This window comes from Neoarius graeffei, chromosome 25 (assembly GCF_027579695.1).
Source record: "Neoarius graeffei isolate fNeoGra1 chromosome 25, fNeoGra1.pri, whole genome shotgun sequence".
Lineage (NCBI taxonomy): Eukaryota > Metazoa > Chordata > Actinopteri > Siluriformes > Ariidae > Neoarius > Neoarius graeffei.
The window spans coordinates 17,577,608-17,596,342 of NC_083593.1; the positions used below are offsets into that span (position 1 = coordinate 17,577,608).

The 18,735-nt window shown below is 44.2% G+C and overlaps 1 protein-coding gene across 2 annotated transcripts in view; it reads left to right on the forward strand.

The window, feature by feature from the left end:
- Positions 1-17,066: 17,066 nt before the first annotated feature.
- bach1b (BTB and CNC homology 1, basic leucine zipper transcription factor 1 b) overlaps positions 17,067-18,735 on the forward strand; it is an 81,530-nt gene continuing 79,861 nt past the window's right edge. For both annotated transcript variants that reach the window (XM_060908398.1, XM_060908397.1), the window contains exon 1: positions 17,067-17,163. The gene's annotated coding sequence lies outside the window, so the exon portion shown is untranslated. The remainder of the gene's footprint in view (positions 17,164-18,735) is intronic.

Here is an 18,735-nt window from a genome sequence, read left to right on the forward strand (position 1 = left end):
ACATGACAAGATAAACATAACAGTGGCCTCTAGAGGCCAAAACAGTCCCAGTCCTAACAGGACCCCCCCTCTAGGAGCGTCTCCTGACGTTCCCAGGGCGATCCGGATAGGCCGAATGGAAGTCCCGACAGAGTCCTTTATCTAAAATGTCCCGGGTGGGGACCCAACAGCGTTCCTCAGGGCCATAGCCCTCCCAGTCTACCAGATATTGAAGCCTGCCGCGGACTCGGCGGGAGTCAAGCAGGCGATGAACAGTGAACACAGTCTGACCCTGGAAGATGCGGGGGGGGTGGGGGATTCCTAGGGGCAGGGGCATACGTGGACATCAGTATGAGCCGCAACAGGGAAACATGGAATGTGGGGTTGATCCTCAGAGTCCGGGGCAACTGGAGCTGGTAAGCGACAGGGTTCACCCTGCGCACCACCTTGAAGGGGCCAATGTAGCGAGGAGCAAGCTTGCGGTTCTCCACCCGCAGCGGAAGGTCCTTGGTGGACAGCCAAACCCGCTGCCCAGGGCGGAAAGCGTGGCCAGGTCTTCTATGGCGGTTGGCCTGAGTCTGGTTGGTTCTAGAGGTCTGGATGAGGGTCCTCCTGACCTTGCTCCAGGTTTTGCGACACCGTCTCACATATTGGTTGACCGAGGGCACCCCCGCGTCCTCCTCCTGGTCCGGGAACAGAGGTGGCTGGAACCCGAATTGGCACTGGAATGGTGACAGCTTGGTAGCCGATGACTGCAGGGTGTTGTGGGCGTACTCTGCCCATGGCAGCCAGGTGCTCCACAAAGTCGGGTTATCCATAGCCAGGCCTCGCAGGGTGGTTTCCAGGTCCTGGTTGAGCCTCTCCGTCTGGCCATTGGACTGAGGGTGGAACCCAGAGGAGAGGCTGGCAGTGGCTCCGATGAGCTTGCAAAACCCATGCCACACTCGGGAGGAGAACTGGGGCCCCCGGTCAGAGACGATATCCTGTGGGAGACCAAAGACTCGGAAGACGTGATTGAACATAAGTTTAGCAGTTTCAAGGGCAGAAGGGAGCTTGCACAGTGGTATAAAGCGGCAGGCCTTGGAGAATCTGTCCACTATGACCAAAATGACAGTGTTACCTTGAGACTCAGGGAGACCCGTGATGAAGTCGACTGCCACGTGGGACCAGGGACGCCGGGGAATGGTCAGCGGATGCAGGAGGCCCTGGGGATGCTGTCGTGGGTTCTTGCTTCTGGTGCACACCTCGCAGGAAGGGACGAATGACCTCACTTCCTTCTCCATGCTTGGCCACCAGAAGCGTCCTCTCAGGAAGTCCAGGGTCCTTCGAGCTCCCGGGTGGGCGGTGAGAGGGGACGAGTGACCCCACTGGAGAACCTTGGCCCGGGCTTGATGTGGGACGTACAAGAGGCCCGGTGGCCCCGTCCCAGGACCGGGGTCTTGGCGTTGGGCTCGTCGGACGGCCTCCCCAATACCCCAGCAGACAGGGGCCACAATCCGGGACACAGGGATAATAGGCCCAACTTCGCTCTCCCTGTTGGTGGACGCGAACAGCCTGGAAAGCACGTCAGGTTTGGTGTTTTTGGAGCCGGGGCGGTATGATAGGGTAAAGTCAAACCGACTGAAAAACAAGGCCCACCTAGCCTGTTGTGGATTGAGTCTCTTTGCTTGCTGGAGGTACTCCAGGTTCTTGTGGTCCGTCCAGACCAAAAATGGATGTTGTGCTCCCTCCAGCCAGTGCCTCCACTCCTCAAGGGCCAGTTTAACTGCTAGCAGTTCTCGATCCCCCACGTCATACCGGGACTCCGCAGAACTCAGGCGGTGGGAGAAGTATGCGCAGGGGTGCAACCTTCCTTCCGAGCATTGAGAGAGGACCGCGCCAACGCCGCTGTCCAAGGCGTCCACCTCGACGATGAAGGGTTGCGAAGGGTCCGGGAGGACCAGAATGGGTGCCGTGCAGAAGCGGTGCTTGAGGTCTTTAAACACCTTTTCCACTTGAGGAGACCAGACATACGATCCACCTGTTCCTTTGGTGAGGTCCGATATGGGCGCTGCTACAGAACTGAAGTTCCTGATAAACTTGCGGTAGAAGTTAGCAAATCCTAAGAACCGCTGAACCTCTTTGACGGACTTGGGGGTGGGCCAGTCCCGGACGGCCAGGGTCTTGGCTGGATCCATCTGGAGTTGGCCCTTCCGTACAATAAAACCCAGAAAGGAGACCTCGGGAACATGAAATTCGCACTTCTGGGCCTTAACGAACAGATTGTTCTGTAGCAGCCTCTGGAGAACCTGGCAGACATGGTGGTGGTGCTCCTGCACGGTCTTGGAGAAGATAAGGATATCGTCGAAGTAGACAAAAACGTACTGGTTAATCATGTCCCTCAAGACGTCATTGATTAGGGCCTGAAAAACAGCTGGTGCATTGGTGAGTCCGAAGGGCATCACCTGGTACTCGTAGTGCTCAGACAGGGTGTTAAAGGCAGTCTTCCACTCGTCTCCCTGTCGGATACGGATGAGGTGGTATGCGTTCCGTAAGTCCAATTTGGTGAAGACAGTGGCGCCTTGGAGCAGATCGAACGCTGTGGACATCAGCGGAAGGGGATAGTGGTTGCGTACAGTGATCTTGTTAAGACCCCTGTAATCAATACACGGCCGGAGCCCCCATCCTTCTTGCCGACAAAGAAGAAGCCGGCACCAGCGGGTGAGGTGGATGGTCGAATGAACCCAGAGGCCAAGGCGTCCTTGATGTACTCCTCCATGGCCTTGCGTTCTGGCTGAGAGAAGGAAAACAGTCTGCCACGAGGAGGGGTAGTCCCAGGGAGCAAGTCGATGGCACAGTCGTAGGCTCAGTGCGGAGGAAGAACAGCGGCCCTGCTCTTGCTGAAAACTTCCTTGAGATCCCAGTACTCTGTGGGAACTTGAGATAACTCTGTGAGATCAGGGGGCTCAGCAGGAGACACAGGAGAGCTAGAGAGTAGACAAGAGGCATAGCAAGCAGGACCCCACTCCACAACCTGGCTAGTGACCCAGTCTATACAAGGGTTGTGGCGGGTAAGCCAAGGAAGACCTAGAATAACTGGGAACTCTGGTGAAGGAATCAGGTGCAGGGATATTTCTTCCCTGTGACCCTGAGACTGGAGGAAGACTGGAGAAGTTACTTGGGTGACTCTTCCGTCACCTAAGGCTTGGCCATCCAGGGCAGACACAGACAGTGGGACTTCAAGAGGTGCAGTCGGGACATTGATACTTTGGGTGAAGTGAACATCCATAAAGTTTCCAGCCGCCCCGGAGTCTAACAAGGCCTGACAAGAGTGGATGGACTCACCCCAGGAGATGGAGACAGGGATGTAGACTCCTTGGCTGGGAAGTTCGGGAGAGAGGGTAGGCCCCGTCACAACCCTCCCTCGGCTGGACCGGGTGGTCCTTTTCCCGAGAGCTCGGGACATGATGCTCGAAAATGGCCAGGTTTGCCACAGTAGATGCAGCACTTGTCCCTCCTTCTGCGCTCCCTCTCAGCTGCGGAGAGATGAGTACAGCCAACTTGTATGGGCTCTGGACAGTCACTGGAGGAGGTAGATGGGCTCCATGTTGAGGCAGTGAGGCTCAGGACATGGCGGCGTTCTCTAATCCTGTTGTCAAGACGAGTAGAATGTGAGATCAAAGTTTCGAGATCACTTGGGCATCCGATAGAGGCCAGGCCGTCTTTGATGGGGTCAGACAAACCATGGTGAAAGGCTGAAACCAGGGCTGCTTTGAGTGTCCGGAATGTGATGGTGTAGTCCGCGACGCTTCCTTCTTGCCAGATGGACATGACCTTCCTGGCTGCATCTTTACTGGTGTCTGCCTGATCGAAGACACAAAGCATCTCCTCCATAAGCAACTTGAAATCAGAGCACTCAGGTCCCTGTCTCTGCCAGATGGCTGTTGCCCAAGCTCGTGCCTTACCAGCTAACAAGGTTATCACAAAGGCGATCTTGCGGCGATCCGTAGTGTAGGTGGTAGGCTGAAGCTCAAAGGTGAGTTGGCACTGGGTAAGGAACTCCCGGCACTCACCGTGCTTGCCATCATACCTCTGTGGTGCAGGAAGGCTGGGTTCGCAAGGTGAAGGAGACAGCATGGCGGGAGGCACTGGAGCGGGAGCAGATGGTGGAGCAGGAGCCAGATCAGGATGAGGAGATGCGGGCACAGGAGTCAGCTGTGCCAGGGTTTTCCCAATTTGCTGAAGCAGTACCTCATGGCGAGCAAGGGCCTCACGTTGGCTCGTAAGTGTTCGTCCATGAGTGTCCATGGTAGCTCCGAAGTGTGTTAAAGAAGCCATAATTCCCTGAAGGTTAGCCAGGTAGACCACTGAAGACGCCTCTGCTGAGTCAGTCATGACAGAGTCTTTCTGTTAGGGTTTTGCTGGGATTCGAACCCGGGTCACTGGTGTGATAATCCAGCAAACCCCCACTAGGCCACCAGGGGGATGACTCAAGTGCAGAGGCGTGAGGTGAAAGTAGAAAGTAGCAAAAAACAGTTTATTTATACTATATACACTATATACAGGCGGCATGGTGGTGTAGTGGTTAGTGCTGTCGCCTCACAGCAAGAAGGTCTGGGTTCGAGCCCCGTGGCCGGTGAGGGCCTTTCTGTGCGGAGTTTGCATGTTCTCCCCGTGTCCGCGTGGGTTTCCTCCGGGTGCTCCGTTTTCCCCCACAGTCCAAAGACATGCAGGCTAGGTTAACTGGTGACTCTAAATTGACCGTAGGTGTGAATGTGAGTGGTTGTCTGTGTGTCGGCCCTGTGATGACCTGGCGACTTGTCCAGGGTGTACCCCGCCTCTTGCCCGTAGTCAGCTGGGATAGGCTCCAGCTTGCCTGCGACCCTGTAGAAGGATAAAGCGGCTAGAGATAATGAGATGAGATGAGACACTATATACAATCCAGGCAAAAAAACAAAAAAGACAAAAAGTATAATCCAATGGAAAAAACCAAAAGAAAATCCAAAAGCTCAGAAGATAAACCAAAATAAAAATATCCAAAGGTTAAATGTCCAAAAACAAAAGGAAAGGCAAAATGCTGAACGCTCAGAAGATCAAAAAGGTACAAAGTCCAAAGAAAGCAAAAAATATCAAAAAACACAAGGGCACAGGCAAGATACGTGAGACAGAGGAAACTAGCACAAGACAGCATAGCATAAAGACTCCGTAACAAGGGAACAAACAGAGGGGTATTTATACACAAACTAATTAAGGAACAGGGCGGGGCAGGAAACAGGCAATCAAGACAAACACAAAACACAGTGGCGGCCTCTAGAGGCCAAAACAAACATGACAAGATAAACATAACAGCGGCCTCTAGAGGCCAAAACAGTCCCAGTCCTAACAAATGCAGTGTTTCTCAGCCACTGGGCCGCGGCCCACTGCCATCTAGTGGGCCGCGATTTTTTTTTTCAAGTTGAAGCTAATTTTTACTCAAAGTAGGGTACAATCGCTGGGTTGCATCCAACGTCACATCCGCCTCATTAAGCTATGGTCATGCTACAGCTCATGATGCTTGGCGATGGGTTATTGATGAAAATGAGGCATTTTGGCGGCGATGCATGGCTATATACATGCGAGCTAAAAGTTGTGGTCATGCCTTTGTGCACTTGAGTGTGGAAGCCTATTTCCCACTGCAAATAGTTCTCAAAGTCGTCGAGCTTTATGAAGTGAGCCCTGCATATGATGCTGTGGTCTGTTGCATGTTGCCAGTTTTTCCGGGTGCCTCGCACGAAGTGCTCCCATTTCTCTCTCATTGTCCGGTCTTTTGGAAAACGATGAGTACTAATCCCATCAAGATTGGTGTTGCTACACCCTCCTACGATACATCTGTTAACCATTTTAATAATTACGTGATAACGTTGAAGAAATCTGCAGAAAACCACCAGGTCATTTTCTCATAAACAAACCAGCGCTGACATAGGATTCAGAGGGAGGCGTCTCGCACGTGACGTCATGAAAATCAATGTTTGCCAGGAAATCCAAATGCCAAGTTTTTTCAGAGGCGGACCAATTCCGCTTGAATTGGCTTGAATTCAATTGAATTTTTCTGGTATTGCGCAAGGTAAAAAAATTACACAAAATGCAAAATGTGACAGATATTTGACCAAAGTTTAATATAAAATAGGAGAATTACGTTGATCTTGCTCCTAAATATACCCAAGATGTGCCCTTTAAATAGTCTGCTTTATGATTCTGCTTTGCTTTCGTTGTTTTGTTTTTGTAAATATCACGCCTGCTAATAAACACTCTTCCTGCACTTAGATCCGTCTACCGCCGTCTATTTTGTAGTGTCTTGATCCGCAGATCTTTAACCCAACCACATATGAAAAGTTGTACGCAGGTTTTCATCTGCGTGTTCATGTAGAACGATGTCTGCAGCACCAGGGAGTTTGAGATGTCGGGGAACTCAACGGATGGATAATTTTCCAACTCAAAGGAAAAATCCTTCTTTGTTAACATGTAAGGATCTAATCCCATTGAGTGGGTTCTATATCCACTTCTTTTGAGTGGACTTCTTGGTTTTAATAACTTGCTTGTTTGCTGAACACAAACATGACAATAAGTTCTTGTGTTAATGGACCAGACTCCACTTTTGGATCATTAATCCCTTTTGACTGAGAATGACCTGCATGCAGGGTTTGGCTTCTGGCACATCCATACAGTTTTAAATACAATACCTACAATTAAAAACAGTTTGCTTTTATTTCATTTATTTAATTCCTGGGCTCCCATCTGTGACAGGGAGTGATGCTGCATCCCATTAATACACTTTACAATAGATTATTAGATTCTAATAGAATAGATGAGGCAAAAATAATTGGGGATCTTTTTTAATGGGCCCCGACTCGTTACAAGTATGAATAGGTGGGCCTCAAAGTAGAAAAGGTTGAGAACCCCTGCTCTAATGCAATATGAATGTGACACTACCTGCAAAGAATTTCACACAATCTCCAAACGCTGAAAACTTGTCCCAAGTGTCCCCGCTCTCCTCTAATTACAGCTGTAATTATTTTGCTATAAATACAACTGTACAACTGCTGATCCGGCCATATTAGACATGTTTGTTATTTTTTTATTAAGAACCCAAAGAAACCTATTCCTGTAGATGAAGGAGTTTTAATTGTTCACATTTTCCAAGCTTGATTGATGAGGAGTTTTAAAGCTCACCATAAATGCGCACAGTCTTGCCTTTGTGAAGATTTAACTATAACTGTAATCTGTAAATTGTAACTCAACCCGCAATTCAATGATTATCCCCCGCTGGCCGAAGAGCCCGAATGGGGATTATGTTGTAGCAATGTCCGTCTGTCAGTCCGTCCCGGGAAGGGTGCTTGGCTTCTGAAATTAACTCCTCTCACAATTTGTGGAGGAATTTCACCAGACTTGGCAAAAGGCCTTGTTATATGACGGTAATACGCATATTGCGATTTAATTTCATTTGTGAAAATTTTCCCAGAGTTTTGACTCTTGATTAAGTAACTTACTTTGACACTTTCATGAGGGTGTACGTTCTTTTGAAATCAGTTCCTCTCACAACTTGTGGATGAATTTCACCAAACTTGGCAAAAGGCTTTGTTATATGTCGGTAGTATGCATATTGTTATTTTGTTCAATTCGGTCGCATTTTACCAGAGTTGTGGCCCTTGGTTAACAAAATTATACATTCACAATTTCATGAAGGCGTGCTTACCTTCTGACATCAACTCCTCTCAAAATTTTTGGATGAATTTCAAGAAGTTTGGCAAAACGCCTTGTTATATGAGGATAATATGCATATTGTGATTTAATTTCATTTGTGAAAATTTTCCCAGAGTTTTGACCCTTGATTAAATAACTTGTACTTTGACAATTTCATAAGGGTGTACCTTCTTCTGAAATCAACTCCTCTCACAATTTTTGGACGAATTTCACCAAACTTGGCGAGAGGCTTTGTTATATGACGGTAATATGCATATTGCAACTTAAATTTTGTTTGTGAAAATTTTACCAGTGTTGACCCTTGATTACTTGTACTTTGACAGTTTCATGAGAGTGTATGGTCTTCTGAAATCAACTCCTCTCACAATCTTTGGAGGAATTTCACCAAACTTGGCAAAAGGCATTGTTATATGTCAGGAGTACGCATATTGTTATTCTGTTCAGTTTTGTCGCATTTTACCAGAGTTGTGGCCCTTGATTAACAAACTTGTACTTTCACAATTTCATGAAGGTGTGCTTACCTTCTGAAATCAACTCCTCTCACAATTTGTGGACGAATTTCTCAAAGCTTGGCAGAAGGCCTTGTCATATGACGCTAATAAGCATAGTGCGATTTAATTTCGTTCGTGAAAATTTTCCCAGAGTTTTGACCCTTGATTAAATAACTTGTACTTTGACAATTTCATAAGGGTGTACCTTCTTCTGAAATCAACTCCTCTCACAATTTTTGGACGAATTTCACCAAACTTGGCGAGAGGCTTTGTTATATGACGGTAATATGCATATTGCAACTTAAATTTTGTTTGTGAAAATTTTACTAGTGTTGACCCTTAATTAAATAACTTGTACTTTGACAACTTCATAAGGGTGTACGTCCTTCTGAAATCAACTCCTCTCACAATTTGTGGATGAATTTCTCGAAGCTTGGCAGAAGGCCTTGTCATATGACGCTAATACGCATAGTACGATTTAATTTCGTTTGTGAAAAATTTCCCAGAGTTTTGACCCTTGATTACTTGCACGTTGACAATTTCATGAGAGTGTATGTTCTCCTGAAATCAACTCCTCTCACAGTTTGTGGACGAATTTCTCGAAGCTTGGCAGAAGGCCTTGTCATATGACGGTAATACGCATAGTGCGATTTAATTTCATTTGTGAAAATTTTCCCAGAGTTTTGACCCTTGATTAAATAACTTGTACTTTGACAACTTCATAAGTTGTACGTCCTTCTGAAATCAAGTCCTCTCACAATTTGTGGACGAATTTCTCGAAGCTTGGCAGAAGGCCTTGTCATATCACAGTTATACGCATATTGAAATTTCATTTAATTTGGGCAATTTTTTTCCCAGAGTTCTGCCCTTGATTATTGTACTTTGGCAACTTCATCAAGGTGTGCTTCCTTTCTGAAATCAACTCCCTTCGCAATTTTTGGACGAATTTCAGGAAACTTGACAGGATATGTCGTTAATACGCATATGACGATTTAATTTCGTTTATGAAAATTTTCCCAGAGTTTTGACCCTTGATTACTTGCACTTTGACAAATTCATGAGAGTGTATGTTCTCCTGAAATCAACTCCTCTCACAATTTGTGGACGAATTTCTCGAAGTTTGGCAGAAGGCCTTGTCATATGACGGTAATATACATAGTGCGATTTAATTTCGTTTGTGAAAATTTTCCCAGAGTTTTGACCCTTGATTAAATAACTTGTACTTTGACAACTTCATAAGGGTGTACATCCTTCTGAAATCAACTCCTCTCACAATTTGTGGACGAATTTCACGAAGCTTGGCAGAAGGCCTTGTCATATGACGGTAATATGCATATTGCGATTTAATTTCGTTTGTGAAAATTTTCCCAGAGTTTTGACCCTTGATTAAATAACTTGCACTTTGACAACTTCATAAGGGTGTGCGTCCTTCTGAAATCAACTCCTCTCACAATTTGTGGACGAATTTCTCGAAGCTTGGCAGAAGGCCTTGTCATATCACAGTTATACGCATTTTGAAATTTCATTTAATTTGGGCAAATTTTTTCCCAGAGTTCTGCCCTTGATTATTGTACTTTGGCAATTTCATCAAGGTGTGCTTGCTTTCTGAAATCAACTCCCTTCGCAATATTTGGACGAATTTCACGAAACTTGACAGGATATGTTGGTAATATGCATATGGCGATTTAATTTCATTTGTGAAAATTTTCCCAGAGTTTTTACCCTTGATTACTTGTACTTTGACAACTTCATAAGTGTGTACGTCCTTCTGAAATCAACTCCTCTCGCAATTTGTGGACGAATTTCTCGAAGCTTGGCAGAAGGCCTTGTCATATCACAGTTATACGCATATTGCGATTTAATTTCGTTTGTGAAAATTTTCCCAGAGTTTTGACCCTTGATTACTTGCACTTTGACAATTTCATAAGGGTGTATGTCCTTCTGAAATCAAGTCCTCTCACAATTTGTGGACGAATTTCTCGAAGCTTGGCAGAAGGCCTTGTCATATTACAGTTATACGCATATTGAAATTTTATTTAATTTGGGCAAATTTTTCCCAGAGTTCTGCCCTTGATTATTGTACTTTGGCAACTTCATCAAGGTGCGCTTGCTTTCTGAAATCAACTCCCTTCGCAATTTTTGGACGAATTTCACAAAACTTGACAGGATATGTCGGTAATACGCATATGGCGATTTAATTTCGTTTGTGAAAATTTTCCCAGAGTTTTGACCCTTGATTACTTGTACTTTGACAACTTCATAAGGGTGTACGTCCTTCTGAAATCAACTCCTCTCGCAATTTGTGGACGAATTTCTTGAAGCTTGGCAGAAGGCCTTGTCATATCACAGTTATACGCATATTGAAATTTCATTTAATTTGGGCAATTTTTTCCCCAGAGTTCTGCCCTTGATTATTGTACTTTGGCAATTTCATCAAGGTGTGCTTCCTTTCTGAAATCAACTCCCTTTGCAATTTTTGGACGAATTTCACGAAACTTGACAGGATATGTCGGTAATACGCATATTACGATTTAATTTCGTTTGTGAAAATTTTCCCAGGGTTTTGACCCTTGATTACTTGCACTTTGACAAATTCATGAGAACGTATGTTCTCTTGAAATCAACTCCTCTCACAATTTGTGGACGAATTTCTCGAAGCTTGGCAGAAGGCCTTGTCATATGACGGTAATAATGCATAGTGTGATTTAATTTCGTTTGTGAAAATTTTCCCAGAGTTTTGACCCTTGATTAAATAACTTGTACTTTGACAACTTCATAAGGGTGTACATCCTTCTGAAATCAACTCCTCTCACAATTTGTGGACGAATTTCTCGAAGCTTGGCCGAAGGCCTTATCATATGACGGTGTGGCAGTTCGTGTAAATGGGTGGAGCACAGAAGGACGGCAGGACAGAACTGAGAGTACAAAAAAACTCTTTATTCAGCTTTTCAGCTGTCAATACACACACGCGCACACATCAGCTATCTGCTGTGGAGAGACTCCCTCTGCTCTCACTCTCTCTCCTTAAGAAGGGCGCGGTCACTGGGAAGACACACAAACACATCAATTAACAACAGGTGTAATGATTCTGCCACTTAACTTCCCCGACTCCGCCCTCCTGTCACAGACCGATGCTAGACCACGCCCCCGCTGCCACAGACGGTAATACGCATATTGCGATTTAATTTCATTTGTGAAAATTTTCCCAGAGTTTTGACCCTTGATTAAATAACTTGTACTTTGACAAGTTCATAAGGGTGTACGTCCTTCTGAAATCAAGTCCTCTCACAATTTGTGGACGAATTTCTCGAAGCTTGGCAGAAGGCCTTGTCATATTACAGTTATACACACATTGAAATTTCATTTAATTTGGGCAAATTTTTCCCAGTGTTCTGCCCTTGATTATTGTACTTTGGCAATTTCATCAAGGTGCGCTTGCTTTCTGAAATCAACTCCCTTCGCAATTTTTGGACGAATTTCACAAAACTTGACAGGATATGTCGGTAATACGCATATGGCGATTTAATTTCGTTTGTGAAAATTTTCCCAGAGTTTTGACCCTTGATTACTTGTACTTTGACAAATTCATGAGAGTGTATGTTCTCCTGAAATCAACTCCTCTCACAATTTGTGGACGAATTTCTCGAAGCTTGGCAGAAGGCCTTGTCATATGACGGTAATACGCATATTACGATTTAATTTCGTTTGTGAAAATTTTCCCAGAGTTTTGACCCTTGATTACTTGTACTTTGACAAATTCATGAGAGTGTATGTTCTCCTGAAATCAACTCCTCTCACAATTTGTGGACGAATTTCTCGAAGCTTGGTAGAAGGCCTTGTCATATGACGCTAATACGCATAGTACGATTTAATTTCGTTTGTGAAAATTTTCCCAGAGTTTTGACCCTTGATTACTTGCACTTTGACAATTTCATAAGGGTGTATGTCCTTCTGAAATCAAGTCCTCTCACAATTTGTGGACGAATTTCTCGAAGCTTGGCAGAAGGCCTTGTCATATTACAGTTATACGCATATTGAAATTTTATTTAATTTGGGCAAATTTTTCCCAGAGTTCTGCCCTTGATTATTGTACTTTGGCAACTTCATCAAGGTGCGCTTGCTTTCTGAAATCAACTCCCTTCGCAATTTTTGGACGAATTTCACAAAACTTGACAGGATATGTCGGTAATACGCATATGGCGATTTAATTTCGTTTGTGAAAATTTTCCCAGAGTTTTGACCCTTGATTACTTGTACTTTGACAACTTCATAAGGGTGTACGTCCTTCTGAAATCAACTCCTCTCGCAATTTGTGGACGAATTTCTTGAAGCTTGGCAGAAGGCCTTGTCATATCACAGTTATACGCATATTGAAATTTCATTTAATTTGGGCAATTTTTTCCCCAGAGTTCTGCCCTTGATTATTGTACTTTGGCAATTTCATCAAGGTGTGCTTCCTTTCTGAAATCAACTCCCTTTGCAATTTTTGGACGAATTTCACGAAACTTGACAGGATATGTCGGTAATACGCATATTACGATTTAATTTCGTTTGTGAAAATTTTCCCAGGGTTTTGACCCTTGATTACTTGCACTTTGACAAATTCATGAGAACGTATGTTCTCTTGAAATCAACTCCTCTCACAATTTGTGGACGAATTTCTCGAAGCTTGGCAGAAGGCCTTGTCATATGACGGTAATAATGCATAGTGTGATTTAATTTCGTTTGTGAAAATTTTCCCAGAGTTTTGACCCTTGATTAAATAACTTGTACTTTGACAACTTCATAAGGGTGTACATCCTTCTGAAATCAACTCCTCTCACAATTTGTGGACGAATTTCTCGAAGCTTGGCCGAAGGCCTTATCATATGACGGTGTGGCAGTTCGTGTAAATGGGTGGAGCACAGAAGGACGGCAGGACAGAACTGAGAGTACAAAAAAACTCTTTATTCAGCTTTTCAGCTGTCAATACACACACGCGCACACATCAGCTATCTGCTGTGGAGAGACTCCCTCTGCTCTCACTCTCTCTCCTTAAGAAGGGCGCGGTCACTGGGAAGACACACAAACACATCAATTAACAACAGGTGTAATGATTCTGCCACTTAACTTCCCCGACTCCGCCCTCCTGTCACAGACCGATGCTAGACCACGCCCCCGCTGCCACAGACGGTAATACGCATATTGCGATTTAATTTCATTTGTGAAAATTTTCCCAGAGTTTTGACCCTTGATTAAATAACTTGTACTTTGACAAGTTCATAAGGGTGTACGTCCTTCTGAAATCAAGTCCTCTCACAATTTGTGGACGAATTTCTCGAAGCTTGGCAGAAGGCCTTGTCATATTACAGTTATACACACATTGAAATTTCATTTAATTTGGGCAAATTTTTCCCAGTGTTCTGCCCTTGATTATTGTACTTTGGCAATTTCATCAAGGTGCGCTTGCTTTCTGAAATCAACTCCCTTCGCAATTTTTGGACGAATTTCACAAAACTTGACAGGATATGTCGGTAATACGCATATGGCGATTTAATTTCGTTTGTGAAAATTTTCCCAGAGTTTTGACCCTTGATTACTTGTACTTTGACAAATTCATGAGAGTGTATGTTCTCCTGAAATCAACTCCTCTCACAATTTGTGGACGAATTTCTCGAAGCTTGGCAGAAGGCCTTGTCATATGACGGTAATACGCATATTACGATTTAATTTCGTTTGTGAAAATTTTCCCAGAGTTTTGACCCTTGATTACTTGTACTTTGACAAATTCATGAGAGTGTATGTTCTCCTGAAATCAACTCCTCTCACAATTTGTGGACGAATTTCTCGAAGCTTGGTAGAAGGCCTTGTCATATGACGCTAATACGCATAGTACGATTTAATTTCGTTTGTGAAAATTTTCCCAGAGTTTTGACCCTTGATTACTTGCACTTTGACAATTTCATAAGGGTGTATGTCCTTCTGAAATCAAGTCCTCTCACAATTTGTGGACGAATTTCTCGAAGCTTGGCAGAAGGCCTTGTCATATCACAGTTATACGCATATTGAAATTTTATTTAATTTGGGCAAATTTTTCCCAGAGTTCTGCCCTTGATTATTGTACTTTGGCAACTTCATCAAGGTGCGCTTGCTTTCTGAAATCAACTCCCTTCGCAATTTTTGGACGAATTTCACAAAACTTGACAGGATATGTCGGTAATACGCATATGGCGATTTAATTTCGTTTGTGAAAATTTTCCCAGAGTTTTGACCCTTGATTACTTGTACTTTGACAACTTCATAAGGGTGTACGTCCTTCTGAAATCAACTCCTCTCGCAATTTGTGGACGAATTTCTTGAAGCTTGGCAGAAGGCCTTGTCATATCACAGTTATACGCATATTGAAATTTCATTTAATTTGGGCAATTTTTTCCCCAGAGTTCTGCCCTTGATTATTGTACTTTGGCAATTTCATCAAGGTGTGCTTCCTTTCTGAAATCAACTCCCTTTGCAATTTTTGGACGAATTTCACGAAACTTGACAGGATATGTCGGTAATACGCATATTACGATTTAATTTCGTTTGTGAAAATTTTCCCAGGGTTTTGACCCTTGATTACTTGCACTTTGACAAATTCATGAGAACGTATGTTCTCTTGAAATCAACTCCTCTCACAATTTGTGGACGAATTTCTCGAAGCTTGGCAGAAGGCCTTGTCATATGACGGTAATAATGCATAGTGTGATTTAATTTCGTTTGTGAAAATTTTCCCAGAGTTTTGACCCTTGATTAAATAACTTGTACTTTGACAACTTCATAAGGGTGTACATCCTTCTGAAATCAACTCCTCTCACAATTTGTGGACGAATTTCTCGAAGCTTGGCCGAAGGCCTTATCATATGACGGTGTGGCAGTTCGTGTAAATGGGTGGAGCACAGAAGGACGGCAGGACAGAACTGAGAGTACAAAAAAACTCTTTATTCAGCTTTTCAGCTGTCAATACACACACGCGCACACATCAGCTATCTGCTGTGGAGAGACTCCCTCTGCTCTCACTCTCTCTCCTTAAGAAGGGCGCGGTCACTGGGAAGACACACAAACACATCAATTAACAACAGGTGTAATGATTCTGCCACTTAACTTCCCCGACTCCGCCCTCCTGTCACAGACCGATGCTAGACCACGCCCCCGCTGCCACAGACGGTAATACGCATATTGCGATTTAATTTCATTTGTGAAAATTTTCCCAGAGTTTTGACCCTTGATTAAATAACTTGTACTTTGACAAGTTCATAAGGGTGTACGTCCTTCTGAAATCAAGTCCTCTCACAATTTGTGGACGAATTTCTCGAAGCTTGGCAGAAGGCCTTGTCATATTACAGTTATACACACATTGAAATTTCATTTAATTTGGGCAAATTTTTCCCAGTGTTCTGCCCTTGATTATTGTACTTTGGCAATTTCATCAAGGTGCGCTTGCTTTCTGAAATCAACTCCCTTCGCAATTTTTGGACGAATTTCACAAAACTTGACAGGATATGTCGGTAATACGCATATGGCGATTTAATTTCGTTTGTGAAAATTTTCCCAGAGTTTTGACCCTTGATTACTTGTACTTTGACAAATTCATGAGAGTGTATGTTCTCCTGAAATCAACTCCTCTCACAATTTGTGGACGAATTTCTCGAAGCTTGGCAGAAGGCCTTGTCATATGACGGTAATACGCATATTACGATTTAATTTCGTTTGTGAAAATTTTCCCAGAGTTTTGACCCTTGATTACTTGTACTTTGACAAATTCATGAGAGTGTATGTTCTCCTGAAATCAACTCCTCTCACAATTTGTGGACGAATTTCTCGAAGCTTGGTAGAAGGCCTTGTCATATGACGCTAATACGCATAGTACGATTTAATTTCGTTTGTGAAAATTTTCCAAGAGTTTTGACCCTTGATTACTTGCACTTTGACAATTTCATGAGAGTGTATGTTCTCCTGAAATCAACTCCTCTCACAATTTGTGGATGAATTTCTCGAAGCTTGGCAGAAGGCCTTGTCATATGACGGTAATACGCATATTGCGATTTAATTTCGTTTGTGAAAATTTTCCCAGAGTTTTGACCCTTGATTACTTGTACTTTGACAACTTCATAAGGGTGTACGTCCTTCTGAAATCAACTCCTCTCACAATTTGTGGATGAATTTCTCGAAGCTTGGCAGAAGGCCTTGTCATATGACGGTAATATGCATAGTGCGATTTAATTTCGTTTGTGAAAATTTTCCCAGAGTTTTGACCCTTGATTAAATAACTTGTACTTTGACAACTTCATAAGGGTGTACATCCTTCTGAAATCAACTCCTCTCACAATTTGTGGACGAATTTCTCGAAGCTTGGCAGAAGGCCTTGTCATATCACAGTTATACGCATATTGAAATTTCATTTAATTTGGGCAAATTTTTCCCAAAGTTCTGCCCTTGATTATTGCACTTTGGCAACTTCATCAAGGTGTGCTTCCTTTCTGAAATCAACTCCCTTCGCAATTTTTGGACGAATTTCACGAAACTTGACAGGATATGCGGGTAATACAGGGACAGCACTCTCGTCAGACTCTCACACGCTGTTTCCCTTCCAGACTCCAGCGCACAAACAAACAAACAAACACCGCTCAGGAACCCGACAGCACAGAGTCTCTGAAACACTGACCCAATCCTAATAAATATCCGTAGGTGAACTATGTAGGGTGTCAGAGTTGAGAATTCTCTGATATCTAGGGCACCTATCCAGGGGGCTTTGCTGGGATCGGGATTGAGCCTCAGTGGTTCAGTGGGCTGGACAGTAACAGTTCGGCTTTGGTCACGTGACGGAAACACAAGCGCCTCCTTGTTCTCTGTGAGTCGGAGGAGTTGTGTGTGTGTGTGTTTGTTTGTTTTTAAAGCGACGCTTGTTGTTGACAGACTGAAACGTTTGGAGTTTTACTCGAGTGACATGAAATACTAGGTGAGTACAGTCGAGTGTTAACTTTTCTCCTGGAGCAGGGCTGACAGCAGGGAAGGGTTTGTTTACTGGCTGAAGGAAAGGGCTTGTTTTCCTCAGCATATGCTAGCAGGAGTTTTTCACACAGGTTGTTTACTGCTGACTGAAATTAAGTGAATAGTTTGTGTTTAACACGTGTTTTATTTGACATGTCAGGATTTCGGAGTAAACAACAACAACAACACTGTTTTAAGTTAAAACGGTTTGTTTGTTTGTTGTTGTTTCCTCTCCTGGTATTGTTTTGAATGACTTTCCAACTTTTTCTTCGCCTGAGTCGTGGGCAGAAGCGAGCTGCTCCAGGGCTTTTAGGGAAGTAGGTCGGTGTGTCCGCTGACGTTTCCTCGGAAAGTGGCTGGGAGATGTGAAGGGAGGGAGAGGCGGAGAAATGTGCTGCCTCATCCTTTATCAGCAGCGCCGTGAGTCAGCAGTAAAGCCGCAGGCAGGCAGGACGCTCCTGACCTCACTGCTGTCTTTACCTCATAAACACTTCACTTTCAACCGGCAAACAAACCACTCAGCCACTCCTTCACTCCTTATCCATCAGCCACAGCATTAACAACACTCACAATGGCACCTGTCAAGCAGTTAAGAAGAAGAAGACACCTTTATTTGTCGCATGCACACTTCAAACAAGGGGCAGCACGGCGCCGTCGCCTCACAGCAAGAAGGTCCTGGGTTCGAGCCCCGGGGCCGGTGAGGGCCTTTCTGTGCGGAGTTTGCATGTTCTCCCCGTGTCCACGTGGGTTTCCTCCGGGTGCTCCGGTTTAGGGCTGCACGATATCAGAAAAATATGCGATATTCGATAACATGACTGAATATCTCGATATCGATATGTATCACGATAATTAAATATATAATGTTTTTCTTACCTCTACTCGCCGTTCTGCCCTGTATCTAGCATTAAAAAAAAAACACCCAATGCATCGCTTCCATTCCAACATTATTTTTTATTGGAAAAACATGGCTACACCTGCAATGTGTACCTTTAAATCTCTTAATTTTTGTGAGCGCAGCAGAAAATGTCTTAAGTTGAAGTAAACAAAAAACTGAAAACTACATTACATTAACATAAAGCATTCAAAATGGCAATTTCAGCGGCTCCCGGGAGATGAAGGTGAGCGACACAGATTCACCATAAACTCAAACACAATCTGTTAATAACACATGCGGGTGAGAGAGCAGTGGTGTGTGTGTGAGAGAGAGAGAGAGAGAGTGAGAGCGGTAGTGTGTGTGAGTGAACGAGTGGTAGTGTGTGTGTGTGAGAGAGAGAGAGCGCGGTTTTATGTTTTTATGCTTCTGTACAGCAGTATTTGTCCCAGTGAGCCGCCCCACCAGTTTTACAGGTACATGTCTTGCAAAGTACCCGAGTTTGCAGTACATCACCCCTCCTGAATCCAAAGTACTTCCAAATAGCAGATGTGCATTTTTTTTTTTTTTTTTTTGGAAACCAGTTCCTCCTCACACAAGTTTGTCTCACCACACTTGCTCCCGCCTTCCGCCATCACCACGAGGCTTTTACTTGTTTTGCAATAGGGG